We start from the raw sequence: 20,829 nt of genomic DNA on the forward strand, positions 1-20,829 counted from the left end.
CTCAGCCCGACCACTCCTTCCCCATGCACTTAGAATCCTGGTCAAAGCCACTGCCTGTGAATTAACAAAAGACCAGCTAATGCTGCCAACCACCACCTAACTGCTAAAGCTCTGCATCTGAATTTATTTATGAATGAAGCTGTTGTAAGTAGCACAATTGGTGACTTTGAAAAGTATCATCCACACTTGGACCATGCATAGAGGTCAAAAGGTCAAATTTCAGTGCTGCGCCTCTGAGAGGTTGCTGACCCCTGCACTAGAGGCTCAGCGTGCGAAAGCACAACATTGCCCTACACAGACCTTTGCACTAGGGTGGATACTACATGCGTGCATTGTCACTTTTCACCGTATCTCGAAAGGGCCGCCTGAAAAGTCTGTTTAGCCAAGCAACTGCTCTGAAATCGCTAGGCAGGGTGCAGAGCACCCCGAGTAACCGCTGAAGCTGAAGCAGAAATGCACTTAGCACCTGCGTTCCCTGAAAGCTCTGTGCTTGTGCGGTTGCTCAGGAGAGATTCAAGTGTTGCACAGCTGATTAGCAGAGCACCCACAGCTAGGATTTTTCCCCCTTACTGGTGGTGCACATTCACACATGCCTCAGTGCACATAGATTTTGTCAGCACCTAGAAAACAATCTGCACATGTATGTGTAACTCTGACAGTCCTGGGTCGTTAGCAGGAGGGATTGAACCTGTGACCTTAGGGGCTAAAGCCACGTGCTCTACCACGTGAGCAAAAGGGTGGCTGGCTCTCAGACAAGGCTGTAGAGCAGAGACTTCACTCTCCCTAGTATGTGGTCTCAGTACCTCTGGGGTTACAGGATCAGCTCCCAACACCTTCAGCTTGGGCCAGGTCTGGCAGGAACAACAGGTGAAGCCAAACTACATACACGCTCCTAAATAAGCAGCTTGGGGGAAGGAAGCCACATGTTCTCTTGCGATGGCTCAGCACCAGACCCAGAGACACTCTGGCGAGCACAGGACACTTCTGCATGTATCCTGGACTACATGCAAAATAGCAATTAGGTAATTGATGCAAGTGACCTCACTTGCTGTAAGGAGCTCCTCGGCAGGGGTTCATGCACTGGGTTAACAGCTGTCCCTCTGGGCCTGCTCGTAAAGTAGCAGGCTGCGCTGCATGCACTGGTCTTCTCCGCTGCTGGAGTGCCTGCCCCCTACAATTAATAAGCCTAATATCCTTCCACTGTGCCCTGGCTTCTGTGGCCTATTCAGGCCTATGGGACTGCCAACAAGAGGGACAAGTAGGCAGAGGTGGAAAACCCCCAAAAGTTACTTGAATACACATTCAGCTGCTTTCACTTCTGGATACCTGAGTACAATCAGGAGGTGATGTGTGTGTACTTTTACTCAAGTACGTTTTCAGAGGGGCACCAGTGACTTCTACTTGAGTAACCCCCCAGCCAGCTGTACTTTTACTCAAGTAACATTGGGGGTACTTTTTCCACCTCTGCAGGTAGGCCTAATTATGGAGGTGACTTCTGGGATGTGGTGCAAGACCTACCACGGCCATTTTGACCCCAGCCCTCAAACAACCACCACTTTTTGCACCCAGCCCAGATTTAATGACAGGGACAAAATGTAGGTATAAAACAAATCAGTGGCAAGATGCACATTTCAGAGTAATTAATATTTTTCCTCATAGCAGGTCCCTCTTCAGAGCCATTTTGCTGCAGGACATGAAGCAAACCACCCACAAGCTAGCGTGCACCTAGGCTCTCGCCTCAGCTGCAGCTCTTACAGGAAAGGTTCCAGTAATTAGCTCTGTTAACAGTCGAACGCAATAGCCAAATGTTGCCTTCTCTCTCCCGGTGAATGGTCTCCCAGCGAGAGTTTTATTGAGAAGTCCCAGCATGAGCTCTCAACTGAATGCGGCGGAGTAGGAGGAAAGAAACCACCCTACGAATGCAGAAGGAACAAAGACTCATCTGTTACTTGCAAGGTATGTTGTTATTTCCCAGCATTTTTCCCCACACTTGCTTGTGAGTTCTTTGGGGCAGGGCGTGTGTTGTTGTACTGTACCTAGTACCACGGGGTCCTGATCCATGCCTAGAGGCAGTAAGTGTGACAGTAACACTGATAATAATAATAATAGATCAGTGTCACAGCATATCACACCCCATCCCAGGAGGGGGAGGACATGGGGAGGGGTAGACGCCTCCTGCACTGCTGTCAGTCCATAGGTGACTTGAATTATTCACTCACTCAAAGGCAGTGTGGCCTAATGGCAGAGACTGTATAGGAGCCCTTGGATTACAGGACAGCATGGTCTAATGGTCAGAGTCCAATGGGCTGGGGGCAGCAGCCCCACTGGGGAGGCCCAGGTCCACCCGACTCCAAAGGGGCTAGTGGGGAAATGATCCATTACTCACTCATCAAATCCTACCACAACACACTGAGCTGACGCAGGTGGGAGGCACCACCCACACCCTCCCTGGGTCATAGCCTACCACTTCTCGCATTGGGGTGATCCATGTGGTTCTGGAGTCTTCAGGCTTTACCAGCTCTGAAGGCTCGACACAGCCTTTGGCTCCCATTGTCTGGGTCTGTGGCTGGGTTACCTTGGGAGCTCCTACAGCAGATCCTCCCCCTTCAGGGCCCAGCCCAGACTGAGCCGAGCTACTCCCTTTTATAGTGCCCCAGCAGGTAGAGAGTGCCTGATCTGGCTGGAGGGGCGGGACTTCCTCCTCCCACAGGATTTCAATCCCTTTTGTCCCAGTGCAGGATATGGACATCCCCTCACAATCAGCCACTACAAAAAGAGCCTAATTACCTCTTAATACCCATGAATGCCACATACTCAGAGAGGTGTCACCCACCCTCGCAAACTAAAGAGGTAATTTTGCAGAGATGTCACTCCACAAGCATTAGGCTGTGCGCATGCATTGCTCATCAGTAGCTGCGAGCCGTGTGCTTAGGGGTTTAACTGCTGCCTTTGGGCACACAGATGCCATTTTGCATGGGGCAGTTGCCGCGGTGCTAAACAAGGATGTAGGAAATTTTGCACTGGGCACTGGGCATTGCCTCATTTGTTGTGTGTTTAGTCACCTGATTTCCTGGGTCCATGTCAATGGATGTCCTTGGGCTCTCAAAGAGACTAACAATCCAATGGCTGAGTCACTGCTGCCAGTTCGCACAACTTAAGCAAGAGTTAAGTCATGTTGACGTTTTCACGGATCTCCCAGCTGCTGGAGGCATGCGACCAGGTGCAAATCTCAGCTTTCCTTGCAAAGTGTTCAGCCCATCTGGTTGTGGAGAAAGGACAGCACATGTGGCCTGAGCACACTCTTAGTATCAGAAACCAGCAGGCAAATCAAAAGGGATTATTGTCACTTTTTGGGGAGAGGGCTGACCTGTGAATTTTTAAATGCCCATTGTGGCCCCTGCTGCTGTTTTGGGGGATCTAAGAGTATGTCTACATCAGCACTGGATGTGAGCTTCACAGCTCATGTAGACGCACTCACACCGGCTCTGATCATCGTAGCCACGACAACATAAGTGGCAGGATGGGCTACCTGCTCCCAGTCTGATCCCTTCTGGGATCCTAGATATGTACTCAGGGATATCCCAGTGCCTGCACGTGCTTTGCTCAGACAGAGGTCGGGTAGACATGTTGATCTTAGCAGAGTTCCCTCTAGTTTTGTTTTTTTTCCCATCCATGGACAGAATAAATTTTATGTGCACTAAGACGTGTGGATGTGCACCGCGATGGAGACACACGCTGCTGAACGTGGGCATTTTGCTAAGCAGCTGAGCAGCACCCGACTCTCTTCTGACAGCAGCCCAAGCATTCAGCTTACAGGGAACACTGTACTCTTGCTGGAAATCACATCTCCAGCTCCCTCCAGTACGGACATATCTGCAAGAGTCTTATGGTTCAGTTCTTCACTCTGCATTAGAATGAAACATAAGGATGACTGTGTATTAGATTAGTAAGTGTTTTCCTTTACAGGTGAGGGCATTCGTGGCCTATTTACCTCACCAAAGATAGTGGGATCGTAGCAGGAAAAAAGGGAGGTCACAAAATACATGCTTTTCCCCCTTCCTGTCATATCTCCTCTTGCTCAGAATTAAACCTTCTTAACCAAACCACCTCAGAAATGTGAATCAGCCCCCTGATATGCTGCTGCTGTATTTCTTACATTGACGTGTCCCAATTTACATCTGATTAATTAAAACCGCCCACCGCTGCGAGATTGCCCTTTTCATGAGCTCCTTTTTTTTTTTTTTTCAGTAACCTCCCTATGTGCTCTTATTTTCACACACATACAAACATGGCAGAGGGCAGACGGGAAATACCACTAGAACAGAAATCATGGAGTTTATAAACACCCAGCCCACTCATGCACGCTGTTCAACAGCAATAATCTGCTTTCAGCAGATTAGGAGCCATGCAGCCCACGCAGCTGGAATTAAGTTTCCAGACCTCAGTCCCCATAAGAGAGAGACCACCTTAGAGATTTAAGACAGGGGCTGGGGCACAGGGAGGCATGGATGGGGTCTGGAGGGAGGGAGGGATGTATTGATCTCTCTCCATGCAAGGGCAGGCAACAGAGGAGCGTACGACCTAGAATGCAAACCTGTGTTTGGAGCTAGCCAATCTCAAATTAAAGCTGCAAAGCAAAAGCACGTTTGCTGCTGGGATGACCGCGCACTTGCTGGGTGATGTGATTTCTTGTTATCACTCAGACAGTCCCGTAAATCTCAGTGGGACGTAATGCCAATGTCCGCTGCCCTGAAGAGCTTAGAGTGGTCCAGCTCATCTGCCCCGCTTCAAGCTCATGATGGGGGGATCCAGAGAGGGAATGATCCCATGCTGTGGCAGGCGAGATTCTGATCCCGTGAAAAAAATCCACCAGGGCGAGGCCTCCTCCCCCCGCCGTCCTGAAAAATCCTGGGGATCCATGGGAAACCCTCGGCCTATTGGGGCAGGGGGTTGTCTAGCAATTGGAATTTGTCAAAATAGCAGCATGATGAATTCCTGACATCTCAGGCTGGTAATAGATATGACAGGCATAGGTGGTGAGTTCCAAAGTTTAGGGCCAGGTGTCTCCCCAGGCCCCATCTGTCACCCCTGTGTGCTCCCTCATGTGCATTCCCCAGCCTCACCTGTTGCCCCCAGGGACACTTTAAAATCCTCCCCCGGCTCATCACTTGCAGAGGGGTTAGAGCAGCTTCCTAGTGCTTGTTCCAGGCTGGTGTCCGAATGTTCCTGCAGACCCATGTTGTGGGGGTGTCTCTGTGCACTGCCCCTGGCCCAAGCACCCATACGCCCAATGGGAGTGGCAGCGGTGGTGCCTGCAGGCAACACCACAGGGACAGCCCCACCCCCAGCACCGCCACCTGAGTGCTCCAGGAAACACCGCACACTCAGCCAGCCCACTTCCTTCCTGAGCCTGCACCATATCCCCCACCCTCTCCTGCACCCAAACTCTCCCTGAACCTTCACCCTGACCCCACACCTCAATCCTCTGCCCCAGCTAAGAGCCTGCACCCAGCACCAAACTCTCTCCCAGATCCTGCGCCCCTCACCTCCTCTTGCACTCTTGCACCCAATCCCACCCCGCCCCGCAGCCCAGCCCAGCCCCCACTCAAATTTACTCTCAGTGCCTTAAGCAAGAATGGGGGAGGGTGTCTGGGTGGGGGCGTGCAAGCTCGGGGCACTGCCAAAATTCTCCCAAGCCTGCCTCCCATCTGATAAAAATGGCAGAAAAGACCTGTTTCTCCCAGGAGCCCAATCCTGTTCCCTCTGAAACCTGTGGCAAAACGCCCATTGATTTCACGGAGTGAAGGATCAGGTCCAACGTTTGGACTTTGTTTTTATTTGTTTGTAGTGGAGGAGCCCCCCAGAGGCTTCCGTTGAGACCAAGAGCCCATTGTCTTAAGAGCTGTGCACACACACACAGAAACAGGGAATCCTTCCCCCAGAAAAATCACAGTTCTGACATGGTAACGGTTTGCGCGAGTTATTAACCGTGCACTGTCAACATCACCCCGCCTTGGCTTGCTGCATTGCCTGGTAGGGTCCAAAGTAAGTAGATTTCCAAAGAACTTTCCCTAGTGCTGTATCAATACAGGCTGAACGATATGCAGTGCTCAGAAACTAGATAAACTTGGTCTGTGGCTGGGTGGGGGTGAAGCTCTCTCAGAAGGTATTGTAGGAATCACTCAGAGACACAGATGAAGGCTGGATACTGCCATGTGGTCAGGCCACTGGGAACCAGGGTTAAGAAAGCAAGACAGAGCAAACGTATTAAAAACTCCAGGGACGGAGCAAACTGGGTCCCACCGTGAGGCCAGGGCAGTAGTCCTGACGCAGACAAAACTTCCACTGATTTCCTTACACATAGAATTTGTTCTCAATTACAATCATGCAGCCGGCCCGCGTTGCCGCGACTGCACACCCAGTCCCGTGATGGCAAGGGCACAGAGGTGTTGGGGCACCAGTGCCAGCCTGTAGGTGACTTGAATCAGTTCGTCATCCCCAGGCAGTGTGGCCTAATGGCCCGAGTCTGCCCAATATCCCTTGTGACGCAGGGCAGCACTGCCCAGTGGCTAGAGACAGTAGCGCAGTAACTAGAGTCCAAGGGGATTGGAGGCAGCAGCCCCAGTTGGGAGGCCTGGACCCTCATAACTCCTCTGGAGCCTGACCCAGGGCCCTGTCAGTGGGAAAATGATCCACCACACACTCAGTGGGGAATCCTACGACAACATTCTGAGCTCACGCAGGTGGATGATACCACTCACGCATCCTCCTTGGGTCACTTCCTACCAGTTCTGGCACTGGGGTGATCCACGTGCTTTCACGGTCCTGGGGCTCTGCCATACTCGTCCCCCGCAGAGGCTCCACTGGCTCAACGTCGTCTCCTGAATCTCCAGTTCCCATCATCTGGGATTCTGGCCGGGTTACCTCTGGCACTCCTGTAGCAGGTCCTTCTCCAGCATCCAGCCTAGCCTGATCTGAACTGCTCTTTTACACTGCCCCAACACCTGGAGTGTACCCAGTCCTGGCAGGAGGGGTGGGGTTTCCTTCACCCACAGGATCTGAACCCCTTTTGTCCCAGTGTGGGGTATGCCCATCCCATCACACCCCCTGAAATCCCTGCATGCATGTGAGGAAGAGGAGAAATCTGCTCCTCAGCAGAGAAAAAAAAAGCAGTCCAGTAGCACTTTAAAGACTAACAAAATAATTTACTAGGTGATGAGGTTTCGTGGGACAGACCCACTTCTTAGCAGAGAGAATGAGTTCTACAGTACCTCTCATCCAAGGCCCTCAAAGCACTTTGAAACTGGGAGTGAATTTTGTCTCACTGCAACTCTCAGGAGGGCCTGGGTTATTTTTCAGGTGGGGGATGCACAAAGGGCCTGACTTTCAGAAATGCTTAATGTCTGCCACTGCTGTTCTGCCGGGGATGTGGGGGCTCAGCCCCTTGCAAAATCAAGGCTGAAATGCGGAGTTTCTCAAAAGCATTAAGCACCCACCAGCTCCTGGCCTCAAGTCCTGGACCGAATTCCAGTATTACCAATGCTGAGCGATCCAGTACCATGACTCAGCCGCCCCCAAATCATGAGACTTTAAAATAACACAGTTGGCTTTGTGTTGGCTTTCTGGATTTGTAAGCCTTGAGAGGCCACGTTTTTGAGTGCTTCTCTTCAACAATGAGGGTTAACTCTTGATGTCTACTGAAAGATGCTCACTCAGGCTCTGTCTACACAGCAACATTATTTCAAAATAAGCTATTCCAGGAGAGATTTTCTAGAATAGCTTATTATGAAATAGCACATCTAGACACAAAATGCATTTTGAAATATCCCTCAGCCATTTCGAAATAGAGCACCTACACACAACAGAGCCTATGTTGAAACAGAGCCATTGAACGCACTATGGCTTATTTCGAAATAGTCTCTACTCCCAGCCTACACAGCCCGTTTTGAAATACCTATTTGAAAATAAGTGCTTTTCCTGATACAGTGGCTGAAATCTACACTGCCCCTCCCTTTCAGAAGGGGCATGTAAATGAAGTGAGTTGAAAATGCTAATGAGGCACTGATATGAATATTCAGTGCCTCCTTTGCATACTGGTGGCCACTTGCCATGTCAAAAGTGCTGCTTTTAAATAGCCACGTAGACAGGGTCCTTCAAAAGGAAGTCTCATTTTAGAAAGCACCCTTCTTCCCCCCCAAAAAAAACTGGGAGAAGGGTGATTTCAAAATCAGGGTTTCCTTTTGAAGGAACCCTGTCTACACAGCTAGTTTGCAATTCGAAAGCAGCACTTTCATCGCTCTGGGTGGCTGCCGCTTTGCAAACGAGGCGCTGCATATTCAGATCAGTGCCTCATTAGCATTTTTGACCCACTGTATTTACATACCCCTTCCGACAGGATATGTGTAGATGTAGCCAAAGGGATTTACCAATTTTAAAATAAGAAACCCACTATATAGCGGTTGTGTTGTGCAGATGCTTGCAAAGTTATTTTGAAATAGTGGCCATTCTTTCAAAATAACTTTGTTGCATACACATACCTTTGGTAACATGACTCTGGGAGCAGGAGCTTTATGTAAAATGCAAACTAGCACCAGTGAATTTGCAAACAAAATCAATGGCAGAGTTGGGGCCAGAATCCAAGATGTCTGCTTCCCTTTCTCCTGTTGTAACCCCTAACTCATGCTTCCTTCCTGAGGTGATTTTTCTTTAAACGTATCAACATCCTTCTAAATCTGCCCTCAAAATCTACCCCTGCCAGTTGTTAGTTAGGCAAGTGGGGCTTGTGTGGAATTAGTTTAGTTATAAATCTCTAAGAACAAAATTTGGCTTTGGGTGGCTCCTTTGTAAAGGGAAAAGCGCATCTCCTGGCTGTGAGGAGTGAGCCCCGCGCACAAAGAAAACAACAATCTGAATGCAGAGTAAGGAGATTACAAGGATTAAAATGAGATGAAAAGGGATGGTTACGATTATTATTAGCTTCAAAGTCTCGGCAATTGGAGCAGCAAGTCACTGCCCATCTGTTCTGTTACGTCCATACAGTCTCAGAGGTTTTGTTCCCAACTGCACATTAAATGTGACGTGCTGGTACAGTCTGAACTTTAAAACAAACAACAACAACAGCAGTGACATCTGATATCCTGGCAACGTACTACTGAAACCCATGAATCACGCTGTGGCTCTGGTGTGAAAATAGCATCCACCAAGTATGTCAATTGAACATGTGACAGGACAGACACAGTTTTGCTGGGCAGACATAAAAGCAGAAAGTGTTTGCTTAAGGAAGCAATGAAAAATTGTTATAATTATGATGGGGCTCGGTGCTATTATTAGAAGGAGCAGCCAGGATTTTTTACACTATTTAACTCCACTTTTCAGATGGTGCATCATGGACCATTCCAGGGACCTGCACTTATTAACCGCAGTTAATATCTGACCCAACAAGTTTAGCAGTCCTTAATCAAACAAAACTTAGGCCTCTATCCTCCAAGTTATTGAGGCTGATTTCAATAGGACTTAGGAACCTAATAACTTTGGAGCTCTTGGACCTTAAACCAAAGTTCTTGTTGCTTAAGGAGTCCAGCATGTGGCCCACAGCTCAGGCAGAAATATGACCATTGTACAGGTTGAACCCTCTTTAATCCGGGACTTTCTTGTCTGGCAATATCTGTAATCTGGAATGAATTTAGTTAGCTAGACAACCACTTACCATGGTCAAGTTTCTCATGGTCCCCTAAAGTTTGTGTCCAGCCACAATTCCTGGCTCTTAGTGTTCTGTGCTGTTATTTACCTGTAATTTACCCTGAAATATCTTCCAAGAGCCCAGTAAGCAGTGAAAGTGTTGGTCATGTGCTAGAAAATACTGACCTCCCATGGTCTAGCAAATTCTCTCATCTAGCACCAGTCAGGTCCCGAGGGTGCCATATGAAAGAGGTTCAACCTGTACTTAAACAGGCAGAGCCAATTATTATCATATGCAAATATAAGCTGCAAACAAATCATGTAATGTGGGGGAGGGGTTAGGGGTGTTCCAATCAGAATGATGAGGGATATATTAGGTGTGATGATGGGGACAAGCTAATCTTGTCTCATGCTGGGTATTTTCTGTGAAACACAAACAAAATTAAAACAGAGACATTCAATGTATTTTATGCAATAGCCTTTCCATCTTCCTGTTTTAAGGCCTTGATCCATTGCCCGGGGAAGACTTTCATTGGATTTGGATGGGGCCCCTAAATGTAGCATTTTAAAAGAGCAGGTTCTACGCGCACTGTTACAGGGTGCTGGAAAGAGAATTCAAGTTTTCATCATAGTTGAGATTACCTTTGTGAGTTTGCAGTTGATCTTTCCTAAATATGAGCAGAGAATCGGGCAAGCCTTCTTTGAAAACGTTCATGAAAAAGCCATCTTCTCAGCATGACAGGGGTTAGAGCAGCAAGCGATTGTAAGTAAAGTCAGTTGGAAAATGAATTTTTCATCTTGGGGGAAATTCTGATATTTAGATATCTGTTTTTGTCCCACATCAGGACAAAAGTCAAAAATATCGAACTATTCCGCAGACCAAAATATTTTCAATCTGAAAACACTGAACGAACATTATTGAAATGAAATGTTCCAATAATGTTATGCTATGACATAAAATTTACACAAAATAAATAACAAATATAATATAGAGGTCCATACCCAATGGAATAATCAGAACAAAATGAAATGATAGAATCAAACCCTCCATTTTGATTTTAAATCACTTTGCAACATCACTTGTCCATCCAAACATTTGTCGCAATTCAACCCTATCCTGCAAAATATTTCAGTTTAGCAAAAATAATATTTTCTGATGGAAAAATCCTGGCGACCTTTTTTTTTGACAGCTCTACTTGTGGCTCACTAGTGCCTCCTGGATTCATTCCCTGACACACACTTTGACCATGAGGTGTCAAACAATCATGATTGGCAAGTGCTTTGAGATCCTCGGCCAAAAGACATTACAGGAGTGCCTCAGATTACAGTAATATGATTTATCTCACCAATTCTTTGCCCAGCACTAAACACATGCATGCCTGCTCAGGGTTATTTAATCTAACGGTTAATTTTGGATGGTTGGTGTATTTTTATCTTTGTTATATAAATTTGGGTCCACATTCTGGATTCCGTTACTGTGCTGTTAATAGGCGGCATAATCCACCTTCAGTAGTGCTCATCCTGTTTTACACTGGTGTAATTTAGATCAGAATCTGGCTCTTTGTGAACTGAAATAAAATAAAAATATAGTATTTATTAACCAAATATATGTACACTCAGCCCTCGCTATACGAGCACAATTGGTTCCCAAACTTCTGCTCGTAGGTGAAAACTTGTAAGAGGGACGCTAAATTCCCATTAAAATACATGTAAAAGTCTCTGCTTCGGTCCAAGTGCTCGTAACTTGGTGAAGGAGTGGCAGCATGTGGCACTGCTTTTGAAAAGTAAGTGAACCTTCGGTTTGGGGGCGGTGTGGTTGGGGAGGGTTAAAAGCTGGGGGCAGTTTGGGGCCATAAGCAGGAGGGAAGGTTAAAACCTGGTGGGGGGTTGGATCCATGGGGCGGGCCTAATGGTTAAGACTGTGGTGGGTTGGGTCCATGGGGTGGACGGGTGGTTCAGGCTGAGGCGAGTTGGGGCCGTGGGGAGGGTGGGGGGTTCGGGCTGAGGCGAGTTGGGGCCGTGGGGAGGGCGGGGTGTTCGGGCTGAGGCGAGTTGGGGCCATGCGGAGGGCGGGGGGGTTCTGGATGAGGCACGATGGAACTGTGGGGAGTGGGGTAAGGCTGGTATTAGCAGGCGGGAGTTCACTTGTTTAGGGAACAAAGGTAAGTATATGTGTCCCTCGTTTTAGCCAGTACTTGTAAGTAAAGTGCTCGTTTAGTGAGGGATGAGTGTACAACCAAATAAGAGATAAAACTCAAAGATCCTGCTACCTTTACTCGGGCAAATCTTCCACTAAAATCAATGGCAACCAGCTGTCCCTCTTCATGCAGCCTCCCAGGAGAATATGGGCACTGGGAGTTTTGACCTAAACTCAGTGAGATCAATGGTAGCATTTCACCAGTGGTTCATTTGACCCACCGTCTGCTGCCTTAGAACAGCCAGCTGCACCACAGGATCTGTGGGCTAGCATCACCCCAGCAGCAGATTACACAGCACTGGCCCTGATGTGTGAAAGGGGAATAGCAGGAGACATGCTGGCTGAACAGTAGAGATAGCCTATGGGGGTCTCTGACCAGCACATCACCTGGAAAGCTGAGATACAGGGGGCACCATGTGGTATACACATCATGGTTAAGCTACTGCTGAAACCGACACAGCAATGCCACAGTTTTCCGAGTTGCATGTGGGGACCGTGTAGACGCTTTGCATTTTTGGAAGTAAGTGCGCTGCCTATTTGATGCCAGCTCCAATTTTTCCTGGCATGTGTCAACATTTGCAGCTGTCAGCTGGGAGGCTGGAAATAGGGGCAGCAACCTGTGTTTTGATGGATTGCAATAATTAAAAACAACTATGGAAGTCATCTGAAGTGTGCATGTGCATAAGGGGCTGTATGTTATTGTGCTGGTGGTTGTTGAGTGTTGTTCAGTGTTCAGAGAGGTGAGGCTATTGTGGTGTATTTGGGGCAAGTGGCCATGAGGTAGCACACATGTGCTGAATGTCGGGGGGGAGAGGTTTGTTTCTGCCTGGGTGTGGGGAGTGCGATTCCATGGCAAGTATCTGGGTTTGTGTTTGCTTTGAGTGTTGCTCAGTGCATGTATGGCTGGAGCATGTGTCTAGGAGACAGAGAGGCACGTGTGTGCTGTGTGCTGATGTGCACAGGTAAATCGTGGTAACACTTGGAAGATGCACCACCATCTTGTGCCCTCAACAGAATTGTAATGGCTTAATGGAGTGCGCCCACATGTCCCTTTCCTGCCTCTCTGGGTGGCCCTCCAAGCACTGCCTCCCCCTACAGGCACCTCTGGTATATGGGTGTGAATTTTTAAATGCACATCTCTGCCCCTGGGAGATGCTCGTGGTATTTATCTTCCTTAACCTACGCTCCCTCCAGAACACGTGATGATTTGGTATCTTGGCCAGATTTCACCTGCAGCACAGTAGCTGCACTGGATCCAACCCTGCAATCCTCTGCTGGCACAAACACTTCTCTTTGCCAGCAGGAATTTCTCTCCGGTTCGGTTCCATTTCTCCAGTTGCTGCTGCCTGACTGGACAATGCAAAACAGGAGAGTCCAGACCACAGGAGGCAATTCCATTGTGAATTGCACAGAGCATGTGCAGAAATGATCCAGTAGATGGAAGGCAGTGCTGGGAGACAGGACAGCTGATTTATCCACACTTGTTGGGTGACCGTGGGCATGTCACTTCGCCTTTCTATAGCTCAGTTCCCCCCTCTGTAAACTTGGGATAATGATACTGACCTTTTGTGAGGCTCCTTTGGGAATTAGAGACACAGAAAGGCAGATTATGGTTACATCATTAGGGATGCAGAATGGTTCTGTGCACTTTCTAACCTTGCTGATAGATGGTGCCAAGTATTTGGCTTAGGGTAGTAGTTCCCAATTTTTTCACTAGTGCGGATCCCCAATAACCCCCCACAAACCATTTGTGGATCCCCCTCAAAACCAACTCTAGTCCCCTGTGCACAGTTCATTAAATGAAAAAGGAAACCACAACCTAGATTGTGGGATGGCAATTAATAATGCTATTGGAAGATGCTTAATTTAAAAATAATAATAATTGATTGTAGCTTTGCAATTTATTTAAAACTTATTTTCTATGATAATTTTTATTCATCTTTTAGTTTTTTTCATGCCTCCCTCGCAATATCATTGCAGACCACTGGGGGGTCCGCGGACCCCAGGCTGGGAACCATTGGCTTGGGTTTATGGGTCTGTCTGGCTGTGGTGGACCAATAATTCTTTCTGTTGCAGGGTTAAATAAGGAAAGAGACATGAGCACAAAGGGAAGCAACACTTCTTTCCCCAAACTGAGGTAGCATGATTTTAAACTTGGGCCCTGAGCCTCCCTAGCAAGGCATCTAACTCGTGAGGATTTCACTGGCAGGTAGGTGCCTTAATACCTTGAAGGATGGATGTCATTGAGACCAGAAAGAGAGCAGGATGTGAAAAGGGGTGGGCTGATTTTAAGCATAACAAGAATAATCAGAGCTAGATTAGTTGATGCTAGTGCAAATTGGGAAAGGCATATTAGATTTTGTGCTTTAAACCAATTTCTAATTACTCGGGATTAAGAGATTTCTCGCATCATCTTCTGTAGCATCTGGTGCTGGATGCTGTCAGAGATAGACTGCTGGAGTAGATGGACCACAGTTCTCATCCAGTCAGGTGATCCCTGTGTTCCTAGCACGGACAGCCTCCCTGTACTGCCTCTCCAACATTCCTCAATCCTGACCTGCAGGGACTGCCTCTAAAACGGGTCAGCAACCCCCGGCATAGGTGCCAAGAATGGCCTGCAAGCCGATTTTCATTGGCACATGGGGTGGGAGCTCAGTCCTGCCCCTCCTCCTCCAGGCAGCCGGGAGCTTGCTCAAAGCCAGGCCACCTATGGATTAACAAAAGACCAGATAATGCCACCAACCACTACCTAAGCAGTAATGCTCTACATCTGCATTTATTAACAATGAAGCTGTTGTTAGAAGGACTATTGGTGAGTTTTAAAAAGTGTCACCAGCACTTGGACCATCCCTACAGGTCAAAAGGTCAAATTTCAGCACTCCACCTGGGAAAGGTTGCTGACCGCTGCTCTAAGAACAAGTTGCTTGGTTGTTTTCCATGCATTGTATCCATTAATCTGCTGCGCCTACGAGGCTGGCAGACCTTGATTAGAAGGAACACGCTGCTACTCAAGGCCAGAGGGCTCCTTCTCAGCTGGGAATCAGCAGTCTTGTTTATATTGTCTGTGACCCCGGCTACGACAATCATGCTGTGTGTGAAGGTAACTTATGAGCATGGTTCTGCTAGGGCAGAAAAGGAATAATCAAGCCACAGTAGTCAAGGAAACTGTCAAAAACTTGCAATCAGGAACCATTTGTAGTTAGCACACTAGGCAGCCTGGTGTCATTTTGCTTCTCCTGGGATTAGCCTCTGGGTCTGTAAAGTAAACATGGATGGATTCTCTCTGGCCCTGCCCTGGCACAGTCTCGTACTCAGTGCAAAATGGGAAAGCAATGCTGCCAAAGCAGAGTGCCGGCGTTCTGCACTGGTGCCAAGACGCCGGAGCAACAGAAAATCCAGCCCTTATTGATAAGGAGAAAAGTGTATTTCTCACAAGGCATTGGCTAATGCTTCTGAGTTTGAAATGGCTCCAGGGCAACATGACAGTCAATACAGAAAAATTTAAGAATGGGAAACATTTAAGGCTTCAAATGCAGTCAAAGATTCCTGATGCCCTAAGCAGCCTGTTAGCCCTAAATTATGGAAAAGGCACCCTGTGGGACAACGATGCAATATTCTCCCTTAAACTGTGTCCCGTAGCTTGTTAAATCGGTCCCATAGCTTGTTAAATCGGTCCCATAGCTTGTTTCAAGTGAATCTGCTATTATATTTCATTTATTTTATGCTACCCACATTTTAACCCTTCAGTCTGACGCAGATTTTTGTACTGAGGGCTCCCAGTCCAAGTCCCACTGACCTGAAACGGCAGAGCCAGTGCAAATGAGGGGCCAGAGTTGGTAGAATTATGAATTTTGGAATACATGTGGTGAGGAGACAAGTAGAATCCGTATGGATGACAGGTGCAATGGAAATGTAAAATAGTTACAACCAACTCAATAAAACACCTGTGGGGTGGGACATAATTTATTTGGACAGTGCTTTAATACTGTTTATTCTGGAAATGCCACCTCTCAAAGAATCACACAGGACTTTAATTTTAAAAACACACACTTTAATTCATTAAGCCTCTCGACACTCCTACATGGTGAAAATTATACCTGGGTAACAGAACGGTAAACTGAGGCATGGAGCTGTTAGGAAATAATTTCTGGCCCCATAGTAACTGAGTATGAGGACTCCCCATTCTGAATCTTAGGATCCAAACCACAGGGTCTCAAGTTGAATATTGTGAACAAGTGATTGGCTGGGGAGGAGGGGGGAGATGACCACCTGAGCCTTCCCAGTTCCATGGTGCGGGAAAGAAAGGGTCCCAGATTGACTGTTCATTACTTTGGTGGCATCTGGTATTGGCCACTGTCAGAAGACAGGATACTGGGATTGATGGACCATTGATCTGACCCAGTCTGGCCATTCTTATGTACTCATGAATTTCTCCTCCATCTCCACAGCGGAAAGTTGACAGGTGAAACTCTCCCATTGATTACCCTTACTCCTCACAACTGCAAAGGAATACAAAGGTTAATGGGGGTGCCTCGGCATTTGATTTAGTGGGTCCATACTAGACCTGCTAAATCATACCCCAGAAAATTGACCTCTGGCGCTTCAATTTAGTGATAAGCATAGACAAGGCCTGAACGAGAGAAGATGGGTAGGATGGGGAAAAGGATTGAGTGAAAGGCCTTGAAAGTGAAGACAAGTCAGAGTTTGGGGGTGCTCATAGACGGCACAGCTAAGGGCCAACTTAAAGCTTTTGGAGCCCTCAGTGGGTTTTCTGAAGTGGCTAGATTACAAGGATATTTCAAACATAAATTCTTACCCTGGCAGAGACCAGCTCAGAGGTGCTGTGCCACCATGCAGGAGACCTTGATTTGATGACTAGCCTCTCTCATGCAGGCTGCCTTCGTGCTGTCACGGTCTCTCCCTCTCCAGCTGCTACGACACATGGAGAAATATGTTCTGTGACTCCTACACAGTCCTCCTGCCTGAGACTGCATTTTCAGCACAGGCAGGGAAAGACATTGACACTGACTCTGGCAGTTCACTGGGGAAGAAAACAGCCATGGAGGACACACTGCAACTGGAGTTTGTGCTCAAAACATCCTAAAAGACCCAGGACTGTGCAGCCAGAGCATCCAACCCCCCCGCACAACCACCACCACCACCAGGGTCTGAGGATGTAAGCTATGCACTTTGGAAGGATGACAAAAAAGACAGTACCATACACTGAGCAGCAGCGTGAACGGGGTGTGGGCAGCGGCTGTCTGGCAGAGCAGCAAGAATGCTGCATGTGCAAGGGTGCTGCCCACAAGACAGAAGCATGGCTTGTTTTGACGGGTGGCTTGTTTGTGCGATTGCTACAGGGGAAATGGCGGGCAGGGGAAGCCGTGAGAAAGTGCTGAACCAGCTGCCCGAGTCAACGGCGTATGGTGAGCTGCCTAAGGCGACGATGGTGAAAAACACAGAAAACTGTATGCACAAGAAGAGGCATAACAACATGGCCCCATCAAAGGCTGGCAGGCCAATTTATCACCCTCGTTTGTCAGAGAATTTGAAAGAGTATCCGGACTGGCCATTTGCAGGTTGGCAGGTGTGGAACCCTCCAGCACAGTCCACGCTGTAAATTGGGAACCGGGTTCAGCCGACGTCTTTGCCACGAGGCTTCAAGTCAGCCAAGTATTCCAGCACGTGCTTAAACCCCTTGGCTTCAAGGCTGCTTTCAACCAGTGTTCCCTCTACCCTGAGCGATTGGGTGACTGCCCAAGAGAAATTCAGGTGCTGCCCAGCTGATTAGCAGAGAGTCCACAGCTGCCCTCAGCCAGCAGCGTGTGTTTTTATTGGTGGTGCACATCGGCATGTGCCTCAGTACACATAACAAAATTTATTCTGCACATAGAGAAAAATGAGAGGGAAAAAGTGCTTTAAACATGTGCTAAAATGTAAATATGGTTATGTGCTTTGCTGAACAGGGATGGATTTAAGCACATGCTTAAGGGTTTTGATGAATTGGGGGCTGCAGTTTTACAGGGACCCTTAAACTGACTTAATTATATACTCGCAACATGTCTAGGCTGTTATTTACCAGCTACATTAGAGAACCAGCTGTATGTTTTGATACCAGTTCGTTTAAATTTCCTGTTTCAAATGCAGACCACAGTTGTTGGTCTTAAAGGGATACTGTCAGGTTAAAAATCAAACAGTATATTTTGAAATAAAATATTACTAATAGGTTAGGTTGTTAAAACTGAAAGAATATATTTAATCTAATTTACTTTTCATCATTCAGGTGGCTTATCCACATCTTGCATTTCCCTCAGTTTGGACAATGAAAATAGTTTAGTCGATTCTACTTTTATTTCTAAATCAATTTCACTTTCTGGCTTCTAAAGCAATGCTGCAAGGTTTGGGTTGCCAACACCAGATGGGAATGTTTAAATTCAACCAAAAAGCTGTTTTCAATTACGTTAAAATATATCTATTAATAGGAAGTTTTGGAAAGCTTGTAAAAAGTTATTTCACAGAACCTGCATTTCAGGCCTAACCTGCCCACTTCCGATAATAACCCTTTCATGTTAACAAACCCTCTAGGTCCCTACCAACACTTATGCACATATTTCATTTAAAACATACTAGTAGTTGGCTGAAATCTAACACATGCATAGAGTTACAGATGTACAGTCCTCTATTAAAGGTGATATTAAAATACTGCATGGAATTTGCTTGTATTACATTTGAGACTTTAAGGAAACAAAAACAAATTGTTCTTCCCCTGTCCTTATAACACATTAAATTCCTTTGAAAGTAAGTCTTGTTGTTTATTTCCATATACTGTACATCAGACAGCAAAGTAATCACATGGTGCAAATGACTTTCAATTCAAAATCCAAATACACTCTGGATTTAACAGAGCGGTGATGCAAGTTTTTATGAAAGAGGGTCACCGTTGCCGTAAAATAGGATGGAGTGCTTAAATGTGAAAAACCACTGATTTGATCATAGGGACCCTCCAGAGTTGGGGGAGGGAATGAGCAGTTACCAAGGCATTACCCTATGTGTGTGCAGACAGTTGAGCTGACAGATTTAAGCATGAGGCCTATTTAACTATGATACAGGGAGGGTCCTAATATTTGAGGAGCAGCTGCCAAATGTCACAGACACATGGGGGATGTGAGGACACTGTGTCCAGTTCTGGGGACACATTTATACAACAAAGGGACATAGCCACCAACCCCCCCAGGTGGGAGTGGCTTTCAGGGCTTTTCTTACCTCTAAATCTGACCCTGACATCACTTGTGCAATTATCCCCAGGCAGACTCAAACCTGGGACTTTTGGAACTCAGTGCAGGAGCCTCTACAGTTTGAGCTAAAAGCCTGCTCCCTGTGAGGCAATGCTGCAGAAGAAGCTAATTCTTGGTCTAAGTGCCTCTACAAGGGACAGTGAGCCACACCTAGGAGTGTGAGTTACAAGTGGATGGGAAGGGCTTAGGCAAGGTGCTGATCTGCTCTGGAAACCTAGGTGTCATTCTAGGTGGAGATCAGAGAATACCACTGGAGCTTAACCAGGGCTTCAGAGGAATGTTGCACCTGTTACTGCCCAAGGATGGGCCTTCACAAGCTGAGACTGGAGGGTTGGGACACCTTGTTCAGTATGTTTCTGCTTCAGGCCCTACTTAACTTGCAGTATTGCAGGAACTGCTAATTCTGCAATAGGAGACTTACATAGCAGTGTTGACAGTGGGAGCCCTGCTGTGCAGAGATTTGAGAGCAGGAGCCTCAGCTGTTGGTCCCAGACCCTCACACCTTCAGCTCCCAGAAGCCCCTGTCAGCTCCAGACCACCCCTGAACTCAGCCCCCCAGGCCGCTGACAGCACAACCACAACCCCTTGTTCTCAGCCCCAGGCAACCAACATCAGGACCCTACGCTGTCAGCCCTGCGTTCCCACTGTCAGCCACAGGTGCCCACTGCCAGGCCTGAGTGGCCAACAGGGGAAACTTGTGGATAGCACAATGGACTTTATTACCAGAAACAATAAGGCCCATTATTACTTTTCTGCAATTCTCCATGGCTTCTCCGCAAGTCAACTGTCATTGTATTTGACAATCATCCTGCAATTCACCCAGGGCCTTATGGATGCTAGTGTCAGCCTGGGGCCTGTTGCGATATTGCCCTGCTGGGAAAGGGGTCTGCAGAGAGGGGTGAAGTGAGGGGCTGGCCTTGCTGCTGTCACACTGTCTGGGGACAACCCCAAGGGGGACGGTGGCAGGGCACGGCACTAGTGTTCTCTGTAAGCCAGGGTGGGCATTAATTTTTGCTCGTGGGCCACTTCAGAATTTTTGGAAAGCTGTCCGGGGCCGCACATTTCTTATTAATGAAATTATTTCTCCATCTATTGCACAGACCAGCAAGATATGTCCCGGGGGCCAGATCTTGCCTGCAGGCTGCATCTGGCTGGCATACTATTTATACCCCATTACTGGGGTTGCAGCAGGGGGCTGAGAGTCTGGAGCGCTTTAAATTGCTGCTATTTAAAGGGCTCCTGCCCTTCACCCACTGTGCTGCCTGGCCACCACCTGCAGCTATTTAAAACCCCCGGCTCCCGGCCCCCTTTATACACGTGGATCACTTGCAGCCCGTGGGCCCGATCCCAGGGTGAGCCCCGTCCATACCTCGCCTGCCCCTGCTCAGCCTTGCAGGGAAGAGTCAAAGGCGCAACCCCCAGCCGGCAGCGTGTGGTGCACATCCCTCGGTGCAGGCAACAAAATGCATCCTGCACGTGCATGGAAAAACTTACGAGGAACCCTGCCGGACCCCTTGGCCGGTGCCCACCCCGCGGCGTTCTCAGCCAGGCCCCCCGGAGGGAGGCGCTGGCAGCTCCCCGGATCTCTCCAGGCCGGGTTGCACCGGGGCCAGCCCCCCCCGGCAGCCCGGCGGGGCGGGAGCTGCCGGCGCTGCGCCA

General features: G+C 47.9%; 2 long non-coding RNA genes across 2 annotated transcripts; one reads left to right on the forward strand and one right to left on the reverse strand.

The window, feature by feature from the left end:
* Window positions 1–1,679: 1,679 nt before the first annotated feature.
* Window positions 1,680–18,635, forward strand: LOC142001339 (uncharacterized). The gene is made up of 3 exons (XR_012642455.1): window positions 1,680–1,956; window positions 13,952–14,084; window positions 16,700–18,635. It is a non-coding gene; the product is annotated as an uncharacterized LOC142001339 (long non-coding RNA).
* Window positions 15,915–20,766, reverse strand: LOC142001338 (uncharacterized). Its single transcript, XR_012642454.1, has 3 exons — window positions 20,540–20,766; window positions 16,692–16,807; window positions 15,915–16,374 (listed from the first exon to the last, which is right to left on the reverse strand). It is a non-coding gene; the product is annotated as an uncharacterized LOC142001338 (long non-coding RNA).
* Window positions 20,767–20,829: the final 63 nt, after the last annotated feature.

The sequence above is a fragment of the Carettochelys insculpta genome, chromosome 24 (genome assembly GCF_033958435.1).
Source record: "Carettochelys insculpta isolate YL-2023 chromosome 24, ASM3395843v1, whole genome shotgun sequence".
Taxonomy (NCBI): domain Eukaryota; kingdom Metazoa; phylum Chordata; order Testudines; family Carettochelyidae; genus Carettochelys; species Carettochelys insculpta.